Raw genomic sequence first — 22,126 nt, forward strand, 5'->3', positions numbered from 1 at the left:
ATTTTATGCAGCCAGGGGCTTGGTGGTGAGGTCACGTGGGAGTTACGTAATGTGACTCACCTGGCTTCTTCTCTGTGTAAACGCTAGGTGGCGCATGACATTGAAATGGGAGGCCATTTGGCTTCCGGGGAGGCGGGGGATGCCGCGGAGGTCGCAGGGTCAAGGCTGAGGACGAGGAGTGGACCCCTTCACCAAGCTGGGCTACCCGGTTCAGGACATGATCGGTCCCGGCAGGAGATCGGTCTCTTCTCCCCGCCCATCAGGGAATCTGAACTCATTTAGTGTTCCTGGGAACAACCCTCAAGGACGAGGTCTTGAAGATGATGCCTGTGTGAAAGCAGACGCGGGCCGGGCTGCGGACCAGGTTCAAGGCATCTGTTGCTGTCGAAGATTACACTGGACACGTGCGTCTGGGTGTTAAGTGCCCTGAGGAGGTAGCCGCTGCCAACCATGGGCCATTTCCCTGGACAAGCCCTCCATCGTCCCTGTGCAGGGGACAGGCTGCTGTGGCTCTGTGCTGGTGTGCACCCAGAGGCACTGACACCTTGTAGGTCCTGAGTGCGTGATGCTACTGGTGATGGCCGGCATCGATAACTGCTACCCTTCAGCGCGTGGTCGCTGCCGGCAACTATCCCAAGGTCACGTTTGATGCCATTTTCCAGACCTACTATTATCTCACCCCCAATCTAACTCCTGGGATCAGCAAGTCTCCCCTTAATAAGGAACTCACTGAGCATCTTGTAAAGACCCACACCAGAGGTCTGTGCAGAGGACCCAGCCTCCTGCTGCGACCACCGCAGAGCTTTATACAAGAAAAGTAAGTGAATTAAAGCCTATTAAGAAAATAATAGAGAAAGACAGAAAGGCCACCTGTGCTCTAGAGGCTCTAGCAGAGTGGTCCCATGTGTGTGCCAGAGGGGCAAACACCATGGAGAGTCAAAGCTGGAGTGAGTCATACTTGTCAGAACATCTACACTATATATCTCTTATTTTGCAGGAGTGAAATATTTAGTACATATCTCACAGGGGCACACGCATAAAAATGCTAAGAATGGCAACACAGAATAAATATTAGGCTTTTAAGATGATCACTTCAAAGGTCAATATAATTTCTGGTACTATTTGTTTGAAAATGAATTATTTTGGGGCGCCTGGGTGGCTCAGTCAGCTGGGCATCCAACTCTTGATTTCAGCTCAGATCAGGATCCCAGGGTCATGGGATTGAGCCCCGCATCAGGCTCTGTGCTGAGCATGGAGCCTCTTAGGATTCTCTCCCCCCTTCCCCCACTTGTGCATGCACCTCTCTCTCTCTCTAAAAAATAAAAGTGATTTATTATTTTTTTCCCCATCCACATCTCACTTGAATGGTAAAGGAGTTCTTTTTTTTTTTTTTCATTTTTCCCCCCAAGGGAAACAATGATTATGTTTTTTAAAAATCTGAAAATGGTTATATGTAAAAGTCGTGTGCATACCATGAAGTATGCTATTATCAGGGACCCACCTGGAATGGACAGAGACCTTATATACTCAGCAGGGCACACCGTAGACATTTCTGGGAGTGTCTGGTCAGCTCATAGATTTCTCTTTCTGTGGGAATTATCTATGATCCTCCGAAACTGCTTGTTTGTTTGTTTTTTAATGTTTAATGTTTATTTACTTTGAGAAAGAAAGAGAGATCAATCAGGGAAAGGGCAGAGAGAGAAGGAGACAGAGAATCTGAAGTAGGCCCAGAGCCTGTTGCGGGGCTCAGTCCCACAGACTGTGAGATCATGACCTGAGCTGAAACCAAGAGTCAGGTGCTTAACCAATTGGGGCACCGGGGTGGCTTGTTTTTATTATGAGATAACTTCCGCAAAAACGGAAGGTGATCCAGAGGTGACCAAGAACCAGGGTCCCCTGCCCAAACCCCAAGAGAGTTGGAGGGACTCCGAGAAATCACAGCACGTGGAGTAGCTTTATGCCACTTGTACTTTGATTTTAAAGGTTAGGCTACTTCTGACACTGGGATGGCACCTCCTAGGTGTTCATTAACAAATTTGCTGTTTTGAAACCATCAGTTGCTAGTTTGCGGTCACACCCTGGTATCATCTCAAATTTGTTTTCCCTGAATGTGCTACTTCAGTTTAACCCTCAGAAAGGACCTCGATTATCCATCTAATTGGCCAAACCAACCACATTCATTCAGCACATGTTTACTAAGCATCTTCTAGGCACTGAATTCACGAGTTGAATGTCACCTAGCTTCGTGGATCTTAAACTCGAGCTGGAGGGAGAGGATATTTATTGCAACAATAAATAAGTAATTTAAAATTGTGACCAGCGCTGTAAAAGAATCAAATAGGATATGAAGAAGGACAGGTCTGGGTGACCGATCTTAGATACAGTGGTCAAGGAAGAACAGTTTTGATGAGCATGAGAAGCAACGAGGCATGGAAGGAGGGTGACAGGTGAAAAGAGAGCACGTGTGAAGGCTCCCAGGTGGGAAAGATCGGTCATGTGTGAAAGGCAGGGGCAGTCTTTCAGAATACCGCAGGTTCCCTGCATCAGAGGACAGACAGGTCTGGTAAGGACCTGGGAGCGAAAGCCCTTTCTAGAAATGTTTCTATTCCCATGAGCCACTCTACCACCCCTTCAGCCATCACGATAGACAGATTTCCAATCTTGAAATTACCTCCTCCCTCTAGTTCCCATAACGCAGGGCCAGGCTTTGAGCGCCGACTTCACACAAAATATGATCTTTCTCCTTTGTTGTAACAGGCATGAGCAAGCTGCTACCACTAAACCGCATGCGCTTGGTCCCACCGAGCCCACAAGATGACATGTGCTCCAATACGTCCGTATTCCTTCCTCTGCTTCCAGAAGCTGCATGTGAAGACTGACCGCATTGCGTTGTAACCACACCTCATAGGCCGAGGGGGCGCTCAACATGAGCATAAGCACAGCGAGGCAGGGGGGCCACCACGGGACCCTTGTTTCCCCCGGGAAAAGGGAGCGATTACTAGGAAACAAAACCAAAGTGCTACAAAGCAGAAGTTAAAGGGATCCTCTGCGTATGACCAGAACTCATTGATGGGAAGGATGTTATTTGCCTTGTACGGCAATCCCACAACAGTTGGCCTGCAGGACAGTAATGATATTCAAGTTCTCAAACTGCTGAAAGGAAACCTTCTTCCTGTGGGAATGTTACCACCACCACCCTCAGTGCTTTACTGGACTTTCTAGTACATGATAATGGTTGTGGCAAAAGGCTTTTAGATGATAATCAAGCAATCTGGGTCTTCTCCACAAAGTATGTGACCTTGGGCAAATCTTCACTTTTTGGGGGGGAGGGGGGGGCTCATTTTCCCCATCTCTACAATTAAGGAGTCAGATTAAATGTTTGCTGGCATTTCCTCCAGTGCTAAATTGGAGGAAATTTAGCTAAATTTCAGTGACACTAAGGGAAAAGTCCAGCGACATAGTAAATAACTGGGGAAGACTGGAGTGAGCAGGGCTCGATGTGAGTTTTAACACTTAGTAGTGGTTGGACTCTCAAAAAAAAAACTCTTGACCTTTTGAATCTCAGTTTCCTTATTTCTAAAATAGAATCATAAAAATAATACAAAACTGAATTACATCTGGTAGAGGTCAAATGAAATGGCAGATGGGAAAACTTAAATGCCCAAGCTCAGCATATATGTGTTTTATTACCAGAATTATAATGATGAAAATAAAAATAAACAATACCAACCAACATTTGCTGCTCATCTTAAAGCCTGTGAATAAGTGATGTCTCAATCTTCACAACAACCTTACAGGATAGTACAATTACTGTCACCATTTCCTGGAGGAGGAAACTGAGGCAGGGAGAGTAAGTGACACACAACCAACAATGAGGCCACACCACTGGGTGGTGGCAGAGGGCCATTGTGTGCTAGGCCACAGCTGGGCTTTTTGATGGGTTCTAGTCCGAAAGACTTGATGTGAAGGGACTTCACAAGTCTAATGCGATCACAAAGGATAGTTAATTCTACTCCTAATGCTTCTTTAGTCATACCCTAAATCGAAAACCTATATATTTTGCTTTATCCCAAATTATTCACATATTCACAAATTATTCATTTATTCATGCATTTGCAATCTTGCAGCAAAATATATCAGTTTTAAATTTTTTTCCTAAGGGGCACCTCAGTGGCACAGTCAGGTAAGCAGACTACTCTTGGTTTCAGCTCAGGTCATGATCCCATGGTTCATGAGTTCAAGCCCCTCATTGGGCTCTGCACTGACAGTGTGGAGCCTGCTTGGGATTCTGTGTCTCCCTCTATCTCTTACTCCCCTACTTGTGCTGTCTCTATCTCTCGAAATACATAAACTTTAAAAAAATTTTTAAATAAAAATTTTCCTAAAAATTATACATTCAAAGAATCAGGGTGATCACCAAGCAGAATCCCTATTTGAAGAGAAATTCTGGAAAGATAGCAAGTTTAAGCATATAGTTTGAAAATCTCAGAAAACCAAAAGTAAACACGCAAACAAGAAACTGCAAAACAGTGCCCATTGTTACAGTTTTTTATACAACCGTAATCCCTGTGAAGCCATCCCATCTCCCCACCCCCAACCCCAGCAAGCACTTAGGGGAAAATGTCTGTGTCTCAATCCAAGTCAGGCTTCCTGCACAAAGGCTGCGCTAATGACAGGCATGTTCCTCTGGCAGAATTTCAAAAGCAGCAGGCAACAATTTAATTAGCTCTAAGTCAATAAAACTCCATGAACTCTAGCAAGTCAGAAGCCCATAAGCCTTGCTAGCAATTATCAGCAAAAGATTATTCATGTAGAACCATGATGCGTAACATTTGGCAATACCCAACATGAAATATTTATAATTTTCTGAGAATGACTAACAATGAAGAATGGCATTAAAATGCATCAGAGTTAATTCTACCAGACTTCTTGATTTTGAAAAAAAAAAAACTCACACAAAAGGACCAAAAACATGGGAAAACCCCAAATGATAAATGGTCAGAGGATAGACAGTTCACAAAATAATTTCACGGGTGCTCTGAAAAGTTCTTCTCAAGAAAAAGTGACTGCAGGAATATTTTATGTAGGAAAATGTAGTCCTGGTGGGAGGGGACACATATATACACAGTGTGTTATATACACACTGTGTATATATGTATTGTATGAATCATATGATTGTATATGTCATATAGTTCCTTCGCTTCAATAATTCCTTAACTTTAAGCAGCCCTTGGAATCTGCCCCAGATCTCATTCATGGATGCTAAACACTGCTTTGGATTAAGAGACGATTTTCAGTTTCACTGGAAGTATTCCAACTTGAGAATTTGTGAGTTTTCCTCAAAGGATCTAATGAGATAAGCCAGAGGAGTCTCATGTACCAGACACCCCACCTCCCTCCAAGGTACACGTACCTCTTGCCCGCCCCCCCCCCCAACTACCATGTGCAATGCATTCACATCTGGCAAATGTACTCTGGCTCTATAGGGCTAACCCCTTGACTACTTACAGGAAGTAGAATATAAGATTTCCCCCTACAAAGCCATAACAGTAACTTCAATTTTCAAGAGTCCCTCTGTCCCTCTCTCAAAAATAAACATTAAAACACATTTTAAATTATAGAATTTCATAAATTTTGCCACATGTGTACACTCATGAAGCTATCACCACAATCAGGATAGGGAACGTATTCATCAGCTCCAAATGTTTTCTCATGCCTTTCCCCCAGCTCTTCCCCACACACCAGGCAATCGCTGATCTGCTTGCCGTCATTATAATTTGCAGTCTAGCATTTTAGGTAAATGGAATCACACGTGAAGTGTTCTTTGTGCATGGATCCAACTTCTTTTACTTGGCATGTTCATTTAGGGATTCAACCCTGTTGCTGCCTGTATCACTAGTTTGTTTCAGTGTTTTGCAGAGTACTATTCTATTATATGGATGCACAGTCATTTGCTTATCCATTCATCTGGTGATTGATAATACTGAGTATCATTTCACCTGTACATCTGCCATTCGTATTTCTTCTTTGGTCCATTCAAATCTTTTGCCCAATTTTAAATTGGGTTATTTTTCTTATAATTGTGCTTTTGAGATTCTACACATATTCTGGATGCTATGGTTTATCTTTTCATTATCTTAGCTTTCTTGAAGAGTATAAATCATTTTTGATAGTGTGCACTTTATCAATTTTTCATTTATTTGTTGTTTATCTCAAAAAATCTTTGCCTAACCCATGGTCACAAATATTTTCTCTCCTGTTTTTTCTTCTAGGAGTTTTACAGTTATCATTTTATATTACATTATATTAAATTTATCATAAATTTTGAGTTAATTTACATATATGTTAGATACAAATCAAGGTTGAGTTTTCTTTCATATGGATATAGTTTTCTAGCACCATTGGTTGAAAAGACTGTTCTTTCTCCACTGAACTGCCCTTTCCATTTGAAAATTTGAAAAAAAACAAATGACCATATGTGTGGATCTATCTCTAGATTCTATTCTTTTCCATTGATTGTTTTGTTTATTGTTATATACTGTACTGTATTCATTGCTCTAGCTTTACAATATGCCTTGAAGTCAAATAGTGTTAGGTCATTCAACTTTGTCCTTTACAAAGTTTTTTTTTAATTATTCTAGATATTTTGTATTTCCTTATAAAATATATAAGCAGCTTAGTAATTTCTACACAAAAAAGCCCACTGGACTGCATTGAATCTATGGAGCAATTTTGGGATAACTGACACTCTGAACTATTACTATACATGCACCACTATCCTCATGGGCAATACTAGTGAGTCATCTGACCCATGAACATGGTAGATATCTCCATTTATCTAGATGTTTACTTTCTCTTAACAATATTTTGACATGTTCAATTAACTGATCTTCTACGCCTTCTCAAGGATGAATCCCAAAATGTTTCATATTTTTGTTAGTATAATAAGTGGTATCTAAAATTTTTTCGTAAATAAAAAATTTTTTAAATTTCAATCTCAAATTGTTGCTAGTGTATGGGGACAGAACTGATTTTAGCAACTTTGCTAAATGCACATATTAGTAATAAACACATTTTTGTGGGTTTCCAAGGGTTTTCAACACAGGCATGTCATTAGTGAATTGACAGATTTCACTTCTTCCTTTCAAATCTGAATACCTTTTATTTCTCTTTTTTCCTTATTGCACTGGCTAGAACCTCCCGTACAGTACTGAATATATCTGGTTAAACATACATTTCTGCTTTGTCCTTTACTATTAAGTGAAAGGTTAGATGTAGGTTTCTCATGCATACACTGTGTCTGGTTGATGACATGACCTTCTCTTCTGAGTTTCGTGGAAACTTTACCATGGCTGGAGGGATGAATTTGTCAATGCTTCTTTCTATCAGCTGAGATGACCATATGTTTTCTCTTAGATTGTTGGTATATTTACTTACACTGGTCAATTTTAAAATGTTAAACCAAGTTTGAGTTCCTGGGCAAAACTCAAGGTCTCTGGTCTCTTTAAATGGCCACAGGATGCAGGCATTGGCATTTTATCTCCAAGAATTGAATTCCTATCTCCCCGAAGCCCCCCTCACAGTCTCCTTTCCAATTCTGACCCTCAGCTCCTGATTTTCTCCCAGTCTTCTTCATGGGCGGCGGGCCTTAGACCTACTTTCCCGGCTTTTAGCTCAGCTTACCTTCCGGTATTTGCACTCTTGGCTGAGCACGTTAGAATTTGGGTCAGAAGCACTCACCTAGGCTTCGTGGAACCAGCTGGGTTGTCTCTCTCTCTCCAGCCTCTCAGCAGACTGGCATACAATTTCATAAATTATTTTGGAAATGACAAAAGGGATCTTTATTCACCTATAGAGAAATTGTATTAGTTCTCCCATTTATAACACAGAAGAGAAAAAGCACAAATAAAAATAAGATATATAGTCAAGTACATATATGATTATGTATACAAATATGCACATTAATATAATAAAAATTATATGATAATCATATAAATTAAGCATAAAGTAAATTAATGTATTAATAATTAGTAATGCATATTACTCAGAAACATTGAATACCAAAAATCCAGGCTGTAGTAGAAGAGAAAGGAATTTGCTTTATGCCTGTGACTTTCTTTTTTTAAATAATGTGTGATCATATGGCAGAATAAAATGGCTATCTCATAAGGTTCAATCTTCTAAGTTTCTGACTATTTGATATGATTTTTGCACCTGTGTGTGCAACTGAGGGAGTAGGTGGCTGAGTGTAGAAAAATTGTTTCAAATCTCAAAAGAGAGTATTAAGTAAAGCAAAGAGGCTAAGCCAGATAGAGTAAATTACCCTTATGAAATGGCCACACAAGAAGAAAGTTAGGAATTAGCAGCACAACCAATTTTTCTGAATACAAAGACTAATCACTATGGACTGTTACCCACATTGCAACCACTGTGTTCAAAAAGTATGTTTTCAATTGGATTTTCTGGACCTCAGGACACAGTTCTCCATGGAAACAATGTTTTAAGAATTTGCAGGCTGGTCTTTGATATGAGTTTCCCCTTTATCTACTGTGTAGTTAAAATGCTAGCTATTGACAAACAAAAGCAGTAAGAAAAATACCATTGTATTACCAGGGATTTTTAAATATGAAAATGAAAGAAACTATTGAGTAATTTTTTTAAGTGTAAACTCTGTTGGCAATCAAAAAGGAGTTGCTTTTCTCCTCGGGAGACTGAGGAGATGGATAAAGACTGAGCTGATTCTGAAGGACATTTCTGGGTTTTAAAGATTAACAGCAGGGGCGCCTGGGTGGCTCAGTTGGTTAAGTATCCGACTTCAGCTTAGGTCATGATCTCACAGTTTGTGGGTTCGAGCCCCGTGTCAGGCTCTGTGCTGACAGCTCAGAGCCTGGATCCTGCTTCAGATTCTGTGTCTCCCTCTCTCTCTACCCCTCCCCTGCCTGTGTTCTGTCTCTCTCTCAAAAATAGACATAAAAAAAAAAGGATCAGTGGCACTATTTATTGTCACATAATTGCTTGTGAAAATACATGGATTTTTTTTCCACAGTTGCTATTTTTCCACTCTTCATCTATAAGTTAAGGCTTTTCCCTGCTTACTTTAGAAAGGTAGTAGGGAAAGGGTGGCGATAGATACTCTCTTGTCTGACAGGGTAGAATAAGTCAAGGTAAAAAGAACAGTTAGAGAAAGGAGTGTCTTACAAAAAGAATTGGCAGAGTTGAGGCAGTAGAGGGAGGGGGGCGTGATCTTCTGTTGGGAGGAGGAAGAAGAGAAGAGGAAGAAGGAAGTGTGTGACTGAACAGGTCTCCCCGGTCATTGCCAGAGGCAGGGACCATGGAGGCACCTGTGGCCCGGGCTGGGGAACTGAGGAGCCTCCAGAGAGGGACCCCAGTGGGGGCGGGGTGTGTGTGCAAAGATCACATGCTTATAATCTAAAGAGAGAAGATCCAGTGTTGTATGTATAGGGAGTTTTTTAAAACTCTACCCATCAAACAAAAATTGCGTGTAATTTTACTTGTTTTCAAGGACCAAACGTGAGCAAAGAAACAGACAAACCTTCAAAAAGATTAAGCACTTAATGAATCACAGATAACTGTTCATGCAGATTATAGGAGTCATACTGTTAGTTTTGAGTTTCAAGTGCTTTGATATTAAGGTGCTATCTGAACTAGGATTCACTTGGCAAACCATAGATTGAGGACAAGCAAAAGGGCACTATTGAGAATACTTTTTTTTAATAGTTTATTTATTTTTGAGACAGAGAGACAGAGCATGAGTGGGGGAGGGGCAGAGAGAGAGGGAGACACAGAATCTGCAGCAGGCTCCAGGCTCTGAGCTGTCAGCACAGAGCCTGATGCGGGGCTCGAACCCACGACCTGTGAGATCTGACCTGAGCCGAAGTCGGACGCTTAACCGACTGAGCCAGCCTTTAAAGGAGATAATGCACACAGTGCCGTGGGGGGCCGGGGGAGGGCAGATGGATTGACAAAGCAAACGATTCCAGGAAACCTCCTCCAAGATCATTGAACCTCTGACTTGGCCCGGAAGGACCTTCTCTTAGCCATCTGCTGGAGGTCATTATGCTCTAGCTGCTGTCTCTTGAATTTTCTTCCTTCCTAACCCCCCATCCCGCCCCCCCACCCCCAGTCTCCTTCAGCCACCCAAGTCTCGGCAAGTGCCAGGGGAAGGGGAGAAATACGTTTCATCAGTGGAGCCATTTTACATCACAGGACGCAGACAGAACACCCTCAGTAAAAATAGCTTCAGCTAAAAATATCAAGGCAGCTACAGTGACCCCAAAGCAATTCCTATCCAGGTTTCACAGGCTGAGGCCGGGCAAGCATAAAGAACCCACCGCCTCCATTTGTGAACAGCGTCACCATCCTTCCACAGAACAGGGACCTGATAATCGTGTGCTGCTTAGAATTACTATTGTCCGCTGAGGTTAAACAACAATCACTCTTCCGAGATGATGAGCACACAAAGCTGTAGCAGTAAGGCCATTGATTTGTGTTTGACACCTAAGCACCCACAACTAAAATGAATGAGATTCAGTCTGAATTCGTGAAAATAAATTAATGAAGTTCTCTCTTTTGGGAAGAGGCATAAAGTGCAGTTTGGGGGATAAAATGGCAAAGTTGGAGGAAGAACAACAGGCTGATCAAGGTGCTGCCCCCCACTGCCTGGAAGACGACCTTCCTGGTAAAGAAGCAGAGAAGCGAGGCTGAGAGTTCCTTACACCTCAAATAGATTTTAAAAAGGTGGGGGCTGCTCCATTAGATGGCTCTAGAACTAAGCAAATGAGTGAAGAAAATCGGCTCGGGACCACGCCAGCTGGAGAAAGCTTCATCACTGCTATCTGCCATGGAAATGGTCATTTCAGGAGAAAGGCACCTGACCAGGAACTCCATTCCAGAAGCCTCCTCCTTTTTCACACATTTCAGAAGTGTTAATTGAGCACCTAGCATGTCCTGGGATGTTTTCCTCTGCTTTGGGGCAAAATCCCTGAACTTAAGTTCCTCTCCACGTACTTCTAGGTTAATTAGAATTTCCTAGATGTGGCACATTCAAAACCACATATGGAAATGAAGTGGATAGGGGCACCTGTGTGGCTTAGTCGGTTAAGCATCCGACTTTCGCTTAGGTCATGATCTCGCAGTTCGTGGGTTCGGGCCCCGCATCGGGCTCTGTGCTGACTGCCAGCTCAGAGCCTGGAGCCTGTTTCAGTCTGTGACTCCCTCTCTCTGACCCTCCCCTGCTCACACTGTCTCTCTCTCTCTCTCTCTCCTAGAAATAAATTAAAAAAAAAAAACATTAAAAAAAAAAAGAAATGAAGTGGATAGCGAGGCTATAAGTATAGCTGCCATTACAGTTTGTTTTCACTAAAATTCATTTATTGATCCCATGGATGGCCCTTTTAACAAGTGAAAGGGATACTTTAAACTTCAAAATAATTTTCTGATAAAAGAGTATTTTATCACTTTTGTCTATTGGAGTTCCATCACTGAAATAGTTTGAAAACCACTGATCTACGCTAGTGTCCTACACCCGAGCGGAATCCCTTCCAAGAGCCCGTAGCCATGGTCATCTGTCTCACCTCACCAGTGACAATGGAGCCCATTCCATTTTCAGTTCTAGCAGAATTTTTTCTTCTTACCTTTGTTACCTCACTTTTGGATTTTTGCCAACCTTCCCATGAAATCTCTCAGAGGCATCTGTTTTTGTTTCTGTTCTCACACTTGTTATACAGAAATGCGAAATGAACGACCCCTAAACTTCCAGGCTTAAAACAAAAGCAGTTTCTTATAATTTCATGATTCTGCAGGCTGCCCGGTGGTTTTCCCGACGGTCGTGCCTGGAGTTGTTCGTGGGTCTGCATTCCATTAGCTGATGGGCTGGGGCACCAGCCAGGTGTCTTGGCTCTCCTCCCTATGATCCGTCCACACTGCTGGATCCAGCTGCTTTACGGCACGTCAATCTCCATGTAGTTGGGCTTTTTACATGGCAGCTGGCTCCTGAGAGAGAGAGAGCAAGCCAAAGCTGCCAGTCTCTCAAATCCTGGGCTCAGAACACCCCGAATGTCATTTCTGTTGCAGTATGACACGGACAGTACTGAAAACACGTGAAATAAGTTGCAAGGTCAGGCCAGATTCAAGGTGAGAGGAAATAGATTCCACTTAAGTGGGAGAAGCAGCAAGCGTAGGCATCCAAGGAGAGAAGGTCGGTGGCCATATATGCATACAACCAACCAGGTCATAAAAAGCTGTCCATAAGGCCTCCCCCTCCCCCTCCCCCCCCATGTAGGTTCCAATGGCTAGGAGATGTTTATGGCTCTGGTCCTCCAGTGTGTTGTCATTCCATACTATTCTTCTAAGACCTTTATTATGTTTTTAAATTTTAAATGTTTATTTTTGATAGAGAGACAGAGAGACAGAGGGCAAGCAAGGGAAGGCAGAGAGAGAGGGAGACACAGAATCCAAAGCAGGCTCCAGGCACTGAGCGGTCAGCACAGAGCCTGAAGTGGGACTTGAACCCATAAACCGTGAGATCATGACCTGAGCTGAAGTCAGACGCTTAACCAACTGAGCCACCCAGGCACTCCTCTTCTATGACATTTACAATCAGATAGGGTCTTTTTCTCACTGCTAATGTCAGGGAGGCAAAACTTAACCTCTACTCTTTTGGGGTCTCCAGCTGGGCCTGAGAATTAAATAGACATAAGACAGATTAACAGGAGAAAAGCGTATGCCTTTAATTTTACATGTACATGGATGTCTCCACAAAAAAACAAAATAACACAAAAACCCTAAATACTCAAAGAAGTGGCAAAATGTAAATTATTTTATACCACGCTGAACAAAGACAGGCAATTATGAAAAAGTAACTAAGTCACCTGAGGAAGACAAAGGAAGACGAGAATTATTTAACAGGATCTGTGTGTACAGAATCTCCTCAGTCTCCACGCCTCCTCTCTGGCAGTAAGAATGTTTCTTCCCTCCTGATACAGAGAGGACATTTTTCACAGGGGAGTTTTAATCTCCTGCTTCCAGGAAGAAGAGGGGAAGTCAGAGCACCTTTCTTGTTCTTGCTGTTTCTCAAGGGCCTTCAGCTCCAAATAATCCTCACACCAAAGTGGCATACACCGGCGTGGCACCCTCTGCTCCCCTTCAGTAGTTTAACCTCGACTGGACACCTATCTCCAAATCAGAGTAGTTTCAGGAAAATCTGCTGGGCACACAGCCCCTCCCCAGGATGGCTGGCACACGCGTTGGAGTTACCCGGCAATCGATCCGTTTATGTGGGCTGGTCCCGCAGCAGAGGAGGGAAAGAAAGGGAGCTGAATTCAGCTCTTGTTCTGCTCACTCAGCCCTGTAGCCCCGTGTGGGATGGAAGCTTCCTGCAGAAATCCACAGCTGCTCAGTCTGAATCGGACAAGGCACCCCTGACCTACACAGCGTGCACGATGGAGGAGTCCTGGGCATCTGTGGCTGGTCATCAGGGCTTGTCAGCAGGCCGTGGTGGCTTGCTCCTTTCACCACGCCGAAATGCCAAATGACCTGTTGGCCTTTGTTTCTTACACCCGCCAAGCCCTCCCCTCCTTTTTTTAAAAGTTCATTGTGGTAGTTATTCTTCCTAATCTTTTGCTAAATGTTATTAACTGATTAGAGCAGTTCTTTCTATGCATTCTTTCTGTGATACTGAATTGTTCCTACGGGCTCATGAGCAATGTCTTCTGCGCATTATTTTCTTCCAAGTTTTCTATTGTTTCTATCTCTGTTCTACATTAAAAAATTTTTTTTAGGGGCACCTGGGTGGCTCAGTGGGTTAAGCGTCCAACTCTGGCTCAGGTCATGACCTCACAGTTCATGAGTTCAAGCCCCGCTTTGGGCTCTGTGCTGACTGCTCAGAGCCTGGAGCCTGCTTTGGATTCTGTGTCTTCCTCTCTCTCTGCCCCCTCCCCTGCTCACGTTCTGTCTCTCTCTCTCTCAAAAATAAATAAAAATTAAAATAATTTTAAAAAAGAAAGAAAATACTATAAATTTTTTAAATGTTTTGTTAATTTTTAAAAAATTTTTTTTAATGTTTTATTTATTTCTAGGAGAGAGAGAGAGAGCGTGAGCAGGGGAGGGTCAGAGAGAGAGGGAGTCACAGACTGAAACAGGCTCCAGGCTCTGAGCTGGCAGTCAGCACAGAGCCCGACGCGGGGCTCGAACCCACGAACCGCGAGATCATGACCTAAGCGAAAGTCGGACGCTTAACCGACTAAGCCACCCAGGCGCCCCTTTGTTAATTTTTTAGAAAGAGAGAGAGACAGAGCACAAGTCGGGAAGGGGCAGAGAGAGAGGGAGACACAGAATCCAAAACAGGCTCCAGGCTCCAACCTGTCAGCACAGAGCCTGTTGCGGGGTTCAAACCCATGATGACCTGAGCCAAAGTCAGACACTCAACTGACTGAGCCATCCAAGTGCCCCTATTTCTATTCTGCATTTATGGGAGATAATGGAATAAAGAACGCTCATAAAAGTAACTAAATACTAAATGTAAATACAATAAGCACATTTTAGACTAACGGCTAATGTCAGGAACAAAACTGTTCAGACTAAAATGAGGAGAGATAACTGTTACTGCCCTCTACTGGTCAGCTGGAGTTCATGTTTTTGCTCCAAAAACACTTCTGCTCCTATTTGTGACCACTTGCAAGTTACCGGTTTGTAAGTATCAGAGTTTCCCCAAGGTAACTACAAAGAACAGTCAGTCTTTAGGAGACACCCTGCAGTATGATTCACTGTTTTATAAGCACTAATTGTCTGCTTTTGCTTAAGTACACATGCTTGCAGTAAATTTTTCAAGTAATTGGGTTTTTGTAAAAATAACTCCTAAAATGAGTTGAACGAGACCCAAAAACCTTAGTTAACACACTTAAGCCATCCCACTCAAATGATTATCTGTCCTGTTTTTTTTTTGTTTGTTTTGTTTTTTTTTTGAGAAAAAAGAATCTATAGCATTTACAGCAAATAACTTTTGGATTAACCTTCCATGCAGAGACCCTATCCTGGATTATATTTGCTTCTTTTGACGCTGCAAGCTAACCTCATTCTCTCTCCTCATTTTGAGAATAAGTCAGCCTGTATTCAGGCTAAAAGAGCTTCTCCACATATTTCTGGACTAACAATGATGGCCAGGAACGCATTTCCCACGGGAGAAATTGCCTTTTCTTCCTTGGGGCCCCATTGAGCCCGTAACTTATTTCAGCCACACTGCATAAGTCCCCTTAGGGAATATCCTGCCTACCTCCTCTTGTTCACCGAGAGGCTTCACCAAGGTCTGTCTTTGACTTACCGCAGCCCTGAACTTAGCGCCTTAATACGTGCCTAGTAAATCGTCACTGGAGAAAATAAGCGTCCCTAACTATTCCTCAGAGCTTTGTGTACCACCATTTGCACCTCCATGTTCTGGCTCTGTTTCAGGTCTTTTCTACGCTCTCCAGCAGCTCTGGAGAAGTGGAGGAAGTCAGTTTGTGTAATTTGGTGACGACTGCTATTTTTAATTTGATCAGTGTTGCTTCATAAATGAGGGCGACCAGTGGATGCTCCTTTTAACTTGTATAGAAATAACATCTCCTACGTTTGGAGCAAGAAGCCAGTGAAATAGCCAGGCGGGGAGCACAGCGGGCCAGGACTGCTCTCTCTGTCACTTCCTGCAATGTGGCTTCGGAGGTGGCCCCACAAGTGGGCTCCAGTTCCTTGCTTTCCGAGGGAAAAGTCTGAATGGGATGACCTCTCAGCTTCAGCCAGGTCTTGTCGCCTCCGATTCTACTGAGGTTTTACCGTATGGAAGAGGTTGACTTGAGTCTCTCTTTGTCTTCAGACTCCCCGTCCAAGGATCTTTCCACTGCACCAATTGGTTTCTCCAATTTCTACAATTAGAAACAAAGTTGCTTTGAAAGCTTGGTACTAGTTTGCTAAGTTAAAGGTATTTTTTACTAGGATTCCGTTTCCCTTTTTCTTGACGTTTGACAGCCATTCTTATTAGCGAGTGTTCCTTTTTCCATCTTCAGTTTCTCCTCTCTCTGCAGTACTCTGTTTTCCTCTGATTTAATTGAATTCTGCCTCTGCTATCTTTCCAAAGCACTAAATTTCCCTTGAATCAAAAACTTCTGAGTATCTTCCAGAAACGTTATGAATATTTTACTACGTTTTGTCATCTGAACCACTAGTGGAAATATAATATGATTACAGAATAAGCGAAATGAACCTGCCTGGAATAGTTTCCTCATGTTACTCTCCCATGCAAAGCCTGCATTCCATCTTTCCCCAAACTCCTCTTCATATGTTTCAACTCAGCTGTGCTAAGGCCCAGGGGTCAAGAAGAGAAGTCTGCATTCAGGAGTTGCTGGTGGTTGAAAAAGGCTGGGAAGAGAGTGAAACGTGAAATTATGGCAGCAACCAGATGAGGCTTTCACAACAAGGCCTGCATCAACATGGAAGTGTAGATACCTGGATGAGGTCAACGTGACGACGTCTGGGAGGCAGTTGTTTTGAAGGTAGGGAATTCTACAGAGATCTTGGCAAGAATGATGAATATAAGGATGCTGCCCTGGGATCTCACTGGAAGGCTAGGGAAAAAAAGGAAAAATAAGGATTCAGGACAGAACCCTAAAGAACTCTGATTTTTGTGGCATGGACAGAGTATGAGAAGCCCACAATAGAAGCCCGAGTAGGAGAGTATAAGGAGATAACTGTGCTGAACATTCATTCATTCCCTCAACAAAACATACAATGCACTATTTTGGGACCTGGATAAGAGATCGGAGACAGATAAGAGAATCATGCTAATTTTCCTCAAGTTTGAATCTAGGGGAGAGACAGACATTAAACACGTAATTGCCCATTTACTTAATTACTCTCCGGATAAGTACTTTTAAAGGGACACAGAGCTTGCATGAGAGAAGATGGCAGGGTAACCAGGCCCGTTCCAGGGGCTTCGGAAACGTGTTCTTGAATAAGTGAAGTTTGATCTGACCTCTGAAGGCTGAGTAGGCATTAGCTAGGGGGCAGTGAGGTCACCTCAGGCAGACGAAACTGTGTGGACAGGAGAGTCCAGCAAAGGATGGAAAGGCACGTAGGGTTGAAGGGCCGAGATCGGGAGGGAGAGCCCCTTGAGGAAAGCCTGGTGACTTAGGAAGAACACACAGGCTGGAGACTGTTCTCTTTATCCTATGGGAACTAAGATGCCTTTCCCCCGCCCCCCCCCCCCACCCCCCAGGTCTACAATAATTTTATTTTATTTTTATCTTATTTATTATTTTTTAACTTTATTTCTTTTTGAGAGAGAGGAAGAGCACACAAGGAGGGGAGGGGCAGAGACAGAGAGAGAATCCCGTCAGGCTCCACGCTGCCAGCGCGGAGCCCGATGTGGGGCTCACTCTCATGGAATGTGAGATCATGACCTAAGCCGAAATCAAGAGTCCGACAGCCAACCAACTGAGCCACCCGGGCGCCCCCACAGTAATTCTATTTTAACAGACAAAGCAGGCTGCAGTAAGTCTACCTGATTGGAGTAGGTGGTGGTTATCTTTCCAAAGAGTGGAGCCTGAGCCCAGCTCGCAGCACACAAACGTTGAACCCAAAGCCCAGATAGCCTCTTTCCTGGTTCTTCCTGGCATCACCCACTCATGTGTGAGATAGGAGACTTCACGACCTCGCCGAATGAAGTCAGGCGTCCAACTGGGCAGAGGCGACATCCCAACATCACTGAGACAATCATTGAAGACGATGCTGAAATCAAGTGCAGTGACCTACTCTCTGCTGTTCTCTGATGAGGAAGATGAGGGTGTGGGATGAGCACTAAATTGTGTTCTTTATTCTTCAAATAAGTTTATCCTATAGGATGGGGTTGATGGTCAACCAAGCAGTAGAATAGGGTGAAAATCTAGGCTAGTTTTAGGTCTCGGCACCTAAGGAAAAGAAGAGCAATGAAAAAGGAGAAGAGAGGAACATTAAAATGCCTGGAAGTATTAAAGAGAAGAGTGGGCTTTTTTTCTTATATAACACAGGAAACAGCATCTTTTCCTTGCTGCAGACTTGCTGGTTTTCTTGTAACGTGATTTCTGGAACAAGGTCTGTTGTTAAGTTTGCTCAATCACGGGAGGGCACACACGGGGCTGACGGCTCATGTTAGAATGAGATCTTCCCACAACGCCTCCTGTGCATGCTATTCTCATGCACGTACATGAGATCCACAGAGGTGCTCCCAACACCATAAGATGCTCCAATTAAAGCTTCTGAAATATTGCAATTTCATGAACAACAGGTTTTGGGGGGGACTATGTCTTTCTTGTACATGTACACTCTTGGAACAGCTAAAAGATGAGCAGGAGTTTGGTTTTGAGCCACAAAGTTTCAGACACCAGCCACAGATATCTCTGCCCTATCTCACTACAGGTTCTTTTCTGAGAAACATATTCAACGGTTGAGTGTTAAGTACTATGGTGGAAAGAAATGACCTGCTCACCCCCATCCACTCTTTCTTCTTCCATGTGAATCCACAATAGCAGATGCTGTAAACAGGAAGTAATTTCCCTCTCACCAAGGAAATTACTTGGTGACCTAGTGAAGGGCGTAGACAAGGTAGTCCATGTTGCCCGAGGCTACCCCTGCCACAGATACACGGCCATCCTTTGTCATGTAGATGAGAACTCCTTGGTCAGCCTCTCCACCTATTCAGGCTTTAGTCCTGTGAAACAAAACATGCCATCTGGTCAGTGATGTGCCACCGGTGTGGGAGGAGCCCTCTTCCTTGTGGTTGGAGACCAGCTGGATCCACAGGCTAATGATGCAGTCAGCCATGCCTTTACTTCCTGCAACCATTGTTTCTGCAGGTCAGGGCTGGTCAGGATGGTTGAGGCAATCTGGGCCCAGTGATTGGAGGGTTGGAATACATGGGATGGATCGAGATCTTCAACTGTGACTCCACCCTTTTGGCTTCATCGGCATCTTTGCCAACCACAGTGAAGGCTCTTACATGTTCACCGTATCAGCCCATGTTCTTGGCATAAGATTGGCAGAGACAAACATTAATGCCCTGTTTGATGAAGGGGCGTACAGCCAGGCATCCTTGTTGCTATGACCACGGGCAAAGCCTTGGTAGGTCATGTTAAAGAATGCAAAGAGATTGTTTTTCTTTGCCATTGTTGCAATTGCCTTCCACTGCTCAGGGTGAGGGTCCACTCCCTTGGGACTGTGGGCACAGGCATGAAGGAGAAGAACACTTTGCTGTGGCATTTTTGAAATGGCTTCTATAGCGCCTGTGAAGTTAGGGCCACACGCCTTGGGGTCATAGTATCAATAACCATGTAGCTGCAGGCCAGCATCCATGAAGAGGGGTAGGTGATTTCCCCAGGATAGTGTGGACAGAAAGACATCTTGGGTGAACTTAAAAAATCTTTGCAGAAAACTGGCTCCAATCCTCAAGTCCCGCAGTTCTAGAAACGGTCTGCATGGTGACATAGCAGCTACTTTTCAGCACGTGGTTGTTCTCACCCAGGGTTAGATCTGCAGATGCCTTAACAAAATTCAGCAAGTGCTGTGACAGGCAGGTATCCTTTGTCCAAATTTTTTGCAGCATTCTGGGCCTCTGCCTTCTGGACATGAGGGAGCACATAAGACTCCATTATCATCCCTGTGGGCACCAACTCTCAGATTCATCCTAATTTTTTTTTAATGTTTTATTTTATTTTTGAGAGAGAGAAACAGAGAGACAGAGACAGAGAGACAGGGCATGAGCAGGGGAGAGGCAGAGAGAGACAGAGACACAGAGCTGTCAGCACAGAGCCCGACGTGGGGCTCAAACTCATAAAATGCGAGATCATGACCTGAGCTGAAGTCGAATGCTTAACCAACTGAGCCACCCAGGTGCCCCCCAGATTCATCTTTTTGCTCTTGCTATCTTTTTAAAAATTTTTTATATGTTTTTCATTTATTTTTGAGTGTCACAGAGAGACAGCGTGAGCAGGGGAGGGTGAGAGAGAGAGATATACAGAATCCTAAGACAGGCTCAAGGCTCTGAGCTAGCTGTCAGCATAGAGCCTGACATGGGGCTCATACCCACGAACCATGAGATCTTGACCTGAGCCAAAGTCGGACGTTTCACTGACTGAGCCACCCAGGTGCCCCACTTGCTATCTCTCTCAAGATCTTCTGTGACTCCCACAATGGGATCTGGGGCCCCCATCTCCACATGGGTCCATCATGAGCTGGCTCTGGCAGAAGCCAGGGCAGCGAGTCTGGGGGGACGGTGGCAGCGACCCTGGACAGGATGCGGCTGGGGTGTGAGTGCAGCAGGGACATGGTGGGGGTGAGAAGGCAATGGGTAGATGCAGGACAGAGTAGAGGGCCACAGGTGGATGTCTTTAAGCAGGCGAATAATGCGATCGTATCATGACTTTAGAAGGCCAGTGTGACTGTGGTGTTTCCTTCCTGCAGGAGCTATGTATTATGCCTCTTTATGCACACCACAGTTCCCTGTCATGTGCTACGAGCATGTGCTGAATAAATACTTGGTAATGATGAACAAGCTAAAAAACAGAGGGTCCCAAACTGGCCTGGGCACACATCATTCTTATACCTCCTCTTTGCCCCCAACAGCCTTGACATTCTCTAAGCTCTTTTCTTTTTTTTTTTTTTTTTAGCCCATATTGGTTGAATGGAATTGCATTTGTAGAAATATCCTTAGTTTTATGCACTTTGCTAAAATAAACCCACTTCTTCCTGCTTACCTTCTGCATAGAAATCAAGTATAATCAGTGATCAGTTTCCTTCCTATATTAAACATGTATTTACTGAGCACCTAGTAGGTCCAGGCATCGGACTTGGCTTTAGAAGGAGCCAAAATCACCACCACCTCCACCACTAACAACAAAAAAAATCACTTTAATACAAAGCAATAATTATGTTTTACCAAAAGTTCATCTGTAGTAGTTAGTTTTGGGGTAGTCTCAAAGTATGCTCCAATAAGAAATAAAGTACAAATGACAGCTAAGCTTTCAAACCAGTCCAGAAAACCTTATGTAACTTCACTGTAGTAACAAGAGAATTAGTTCAGGTCCTTCCACGTGTCTGTGTGTGTGTGTGTGTGTGTGTGTGTGTGTCTTGATGATTGTACAATGCTTTTTTCCTACATATAGATTTCTAGCTAAAATTTTGCAATAGATGAAGTTTATCTCTGGTTTCCTTTCATTTCCTTTCTACACTCTGTCACAGTGGGGTGCTCTCTCTAGACCCCCAGGCCTCTCACCTTCCCCTGCAGCCTGGCCTCAGACCCACTCCCCTGCCCATGTGCAGCTCTGTTCGCAGAACCACCCCATTCCCTAGAGATGTCCTGTCTGTTTGGAAAGAGGCACTCAAGTCACCTGGTGTGAAAACTAAATAAATGGCTGGGTGGGGGTGGGCTCAGAGGAAAGGAAGCACTGAGGATTAAGGAATTTATAGTCTGCAGGGAAGATAGACATCAAACAATTACCTAATTATAATTGGGGCAAGTACAAGAAGTTTAGGGTCTTATGAGAGCATAGAATACAATGATCCACCAAACCTGGGATTAGGAAACCCTCACTGAGGAAATGGCATTTAAGGTCACTCATGAAGCATGAATAGGAGTCTTTATGTAACACAGAAAATTCCTATTCTTCCATGTGAAGTCCTCTTTTGTTCTTACCTAAGTCCCTGGTTCTCCCACGAACGTCCTGGACTCCAAGAGCACCGTGCTTACCAGATCGACCCCAGGACGAACACACTGACAAGGTGTCAGCCACCTGGATTGGGAACCCTCTGCATGCATGTCCATGGTCCGTGCTTTTCTGAACAAGAGTCAGATTAACTGTGTCAACCAGGGACTCCAAATTGTGCATGTTAAGAAAACAGGCTTAGGAGCTGGGCCACACTGGGTTCAAATCCTGTACAGCTAAGTTGCTGTACTACTTTGGAAGCATCACCGAACCTCTTCAATCTCTAGTTTCCTCATCTGTAGCAGAGGGAGAAAACACGCCTGCCTTTATTATTATAACAACAGGATGCTTTGACAGCAATAAGCAGAAACCTCCCTTACACCAGATTAAACAATAAGGGGATC

At 43.7% G+C, this 22,126-nt stretch overlaps 2 pseudogenes; one reads left to right on the forward strand and one right to left on the reverse strand.

Moving 5' to 3' along the window:
- The first annotated feature begins 5 nt into the window (after positions 1 to 5).
- Positions 6 to 13,553, forward strand: LOC120222896 (annotated as a pseudogene).
- Positions 13,554 to 18,594: 5,041 nt separating this feature from the next.
- Positions 18,595 to 20,346, reverse strand: LOC120222613 (annotated as a pseudogene).
- Positions 20,347 to 22,126: the final 1,780 nt, after the last annotated feature.

Source organism: Hyaena hyaena, unplaced genomic scaffold (assembly GCF_003009895.1).
Source record: "Hyaena hyaena isolate Hyena2069 unplaced genomic scaffold, ASM300989v1 scaffold_17, whole genome shotgun sequence".
NCBI classification, from domain to species: domain Eukaryota; kingdom Metazoa; phylum Chordata; class Mammalia; order Carnivora; family Hyaenidae; genus Hyaena; species Hyaena hyaena.